This window comes from Puma concolor, chromosome D1 (genome assembly GCF_028749965.1).
Source record: "Puma concolor isolate L17-30 chromosome D1, mPumCon1.1.hap2, whole genome shotgun sequence".
Classification (NCBI taxonomy): Eukaryota; Metazoa; Chordata; class Mammalia; order Carnivora; family Felidae; genus Puma; species Puma concolor.
In genome coordinates this window covers 77,323,222-77,327,044 of record NC_141676.1, presented here as the reverse complement: position 1 = coordinate 77,327,044, position 3,823 = coordinate 77,323,222, and positions in this window count along the sequence as shown.

Sequence of the window (3,823 nt, the reverse complement as noted above, 5' to 3'; positions counted from 1 at the left end):
CTTAAAAGTGGCTGAATTCTGGGGCGCCTGGGTGGCGCAGTCGGTTAAGCCTCCGACTTCAGCTCAGGTCATGATCTCACGGTCCGGTCCGTGAGTTCGAGCCCCGCGTCGGGCTCTGGGCTGATGGCTCAGAGCCTGGAGCCTGCTTCCGATTCTGTGTCTCCCTCTCTCTCTGCCCCTCCCCCGTTCATGCTCTGTCTCTCTCTGTCTCAAAAATAAAACGTTAAAAAAAAAAAATTAAAAAAAAAAAAAGTGGCTGAATTCAAATTGTGACCTTATCTTCCCGTGTAGCATCTAGAATTTCAGGTCAGCTCTTTCAGCTGTAGCTGGGATTTTTAAAATCTGCCTCTTGCATAGGTAGTTCAAAGGTCAACCAGAGATCTGGGTAGAGTTTATACATAGAGCTATAGGGCTTCCCCTCTGCTCTGCATATTCATAGACAGGGCCCTACTCTGAGGACAAAAGCTATAAATCAGGAAACTCATCCCATGTCTGTCTCTTCTTCCAGTGGTTCGCTCTCCTCTGGCTTCTTTCAGTTTTTGTTCTCTTTGCAGTACCAGTTGAAACTAATTGTTCTTATATTTTGTCCAGAGTTTATAGTTACTACCTATAACAGGTATGGTCCGATAGGAGCTACTTGGCCATACCAGAAGGCTTCAGTTACCTTTTGAGTCATTTAGCTGACCCTCAACATGATAATTCATAGCTCTTTCTTAGGATACTAAATATGTTTCATTTCAAGCACCACCTCAGATTGATTGGCAATGTTGAGAAGATACTGAGCTTCAGCAGAAAAGACAACAAGCAATGTCTGCCTTTGACATAGGAGGGGAGGTGTAAACCCAATATTTGTCATTTCTGATACAGTTATTTACAAAACAATGCATAACACTCAGCAATTTATGCCTGCTAGAACACCTCCCTAAATCAGAGTACCATATTTGTTTGTCTGATAGTTAATCTTCTTCTTTAGATGTAAACTTCATGAGAGCAGGAAATGTGTCTGTGAAATTTACTCTCCTATGTCCAGTGTCTATCATGTGAGATGGCAGGCTCTCAATAAATATTTGGTGAGTGAATGAGAATCCAGTTTAATGTTTGTTTGAGATTTACTTTTCAAAATTATGTAATCAATGTGAAGAAAGAAATAGAGAACACAGATTTGCAGAAATAAAATAAGTCAAATCGCCTAATTTTCCCCCTAGACATAACCATTATTGCATTTTTTTTCACAAGGCTTTTTGTTACCCTTCAAATTTTTATTCTCAACCTTGGGTGCTTATTAGAATTATCTGAGCAGATTTGAAAAGTCTGTTCATGCCACACCCCAGACCAATTTATTCACAGTCTCAGGGATTGACCTTGACATTAGCATTCTAAAATTCCAGAGATGATGCCAATATGCAGTCAGAAGACCTAAAGATGTCCCAGCCTATCAGAGGTTTTTTCAGATGTTGTTTTCTGTCCCCTAGATAACATAGTCCTTGCCTTCTATGAGAGTTCAGAGAGGGCAGGGCTTGAAGCAATTAAACATGAAACAATTAGAAATCAAAAAGACACATGGGGGCACATTGGGTGGCTCAATTGGTTAAGTGTCTGACTTTGACTCAGGTCATGATCTCATGGTTCATGAGTGTGAGCTCTGCGTCGGCTCTCCGCTGACAGCACAGAGCCTGCTTGGAATTCTCTCTCTCTCCCTCTCTGCCCCTGCTCGTGCTCTGTCTCTCAAAAATAAAAATAAACATAAAAAAAAAATCAAAAGGACACCAAACATATGTAGTCAAGAGACAAGATGCATGGAAGCTGAAGTTAAATATGCCAGCTAAGTCCCCAGGCTCCTGGCCTCTGCCTTCTCTTTGTGGGAATGCCGTTTTAATTCTTTACCTGACTTCAGAACTTGAGAAGACCACCTTCGACCAGAAAATCTTCTATGGGAATGTGCCATTGCTGGCCAGGTGGCCTGCCTGTCTGGTGAGGAACCTGGGTGAGTTGGACATTAACATCTATCACCACCCTATTTCTCCAGCTCACCCCAGGGGAACTGATCAGAAACAAAGCAAAGAGCCTAGTTTTTGACGTAGGCAGCACGACAGAAGTTCCCAAGGGATTGTGAAGTACCTATTCTTGGGTCCCACCCAAGAACCATGAACACAGAACCTCTGGGTGGCAGTGCCCGAGCACTGGTATGTTTGTGAAAGCTCCCCAGAAAATTAGGATTTGAGGGGCGCCTGGGTGGCTCAGTCAGTTAAGCAACTGACTTCAGCTCAGGTCATGATCTCACAGTTCACGGGTTCGAGCCCCGCGTCGGGCTCTGTGCTGACAGCTCGGATCCTGGAGCCTGCTTCAGATTCTGTGTCTCCCTCTCTCTCTGCTCCCCCCCTGCTCACGCTCTGTCTCTCTGTGTCTCTCAAAAATAAATGCTAAAAAAAATTAAAAAAAAAAAGAAAATTAGGATTTGACTCAGGGTAGGAAATACCAATGAAGCAACTTGGTCGTCCATTCTCATGGGTTATGAGTGGGTTTGAAATCTCCCTTCCTACTACTCTGGAGGCAGCATAGAGGAAAGTGCCAGACCTTATGTTAAATAGGCTAGGGTTTGACCCCCTGCTTTGCCATTTACTAGCTAGGCGACATTGACCAAGTCACTGAACACATCTGACATTCCATGTAATTAAACGGCAAAAGAGGTGAAATAATAGAACCCACCACTGAGACTCAATGAGGCACCACGTACAAAGGAACCGGCACACAACGTGTACCTAGTAAACTTCGACTCCTTTCCCTCCCTGCACCCCTCGCTGTCACCCCACCTTAGCATTGCCATAGGAGCTATGGGCAAGCTCTGGCTTGGTTTTGTGCTATTTCTCCTTGATCTGACCGTGACCATGATGTTGGTCTGGATTCGCAGCCTCGGTCCCTGGATCTGGCATTCTGAGCCCAGCGTCTGAACTTGATCCGGCTCTTCTTTCCTGCCTTGCAGGTTCCGGGCCCAGTTTCCATCACCTGTTTCTGTTGTTCAGCAATAAGCCCCAAAGGGATGGTTTCTAAAAGCAACTGGCCCCACGTTGCTCCAGCTGGGTGTTAGCACCAGGAGGGGGTGGGGCTAATTTTAGCCTTGTCCTGGCTTAACATCCGAGAAAAGGCGAGGCCAACCAAGTCCAACCTGCCCCTTAATATCTGGGTTGGAGTTTACAGAGAAGGGTTAGGGAGCTTTTGCCACGGGGTTTGTGTACCTGTATCATGCCAGGAGCCTTTTCCTATATTTGGAAATGTATTAAACTATTTGCCTCAAAATCTATTTGGATTTGTGCCTCAGGTGCCGTGCTGAGTGGGAGCAACCACAATATAAATCACAGTTTTTGATATGCTAATGTCTGTACTGAGCTAGGTTGGATTATTAGCTAGTGTTTACCTCGGGGACAGGATCAGACAGGTGTGAGCAGAGCCCTGGGCCTGAGACTCTGCAGGAAAGAGGCTTATGAAAAGATAGACGCGGTTATTGATGTATTTGTGTTTTAGAGGAGCTGAGAAGGAAAGGAGACGGAGCTGTGTGGTGACATCCTGGTTGAGGGAAGCGGGGATGGCATGGAAGCTCCCAGAACAGGCCTGGCCCAGAGTGGGTGGGTTAATGACCGCTTATTGCATGAGCGCGGAATGAAAGGCTTCTGAGGTCGAGAGCAGATGCATTGAGGATGCCCAGTGAGTATCTTGTGCTTTGGAAGGAAGGGCAACTAACTCACATTGGGTGTAAACCAGCCCCACAGCAACTGAAGGGATTTGTATCCTCCGGGTCAAGGAAAGATAAGAGGCAAATTAGCTCTTC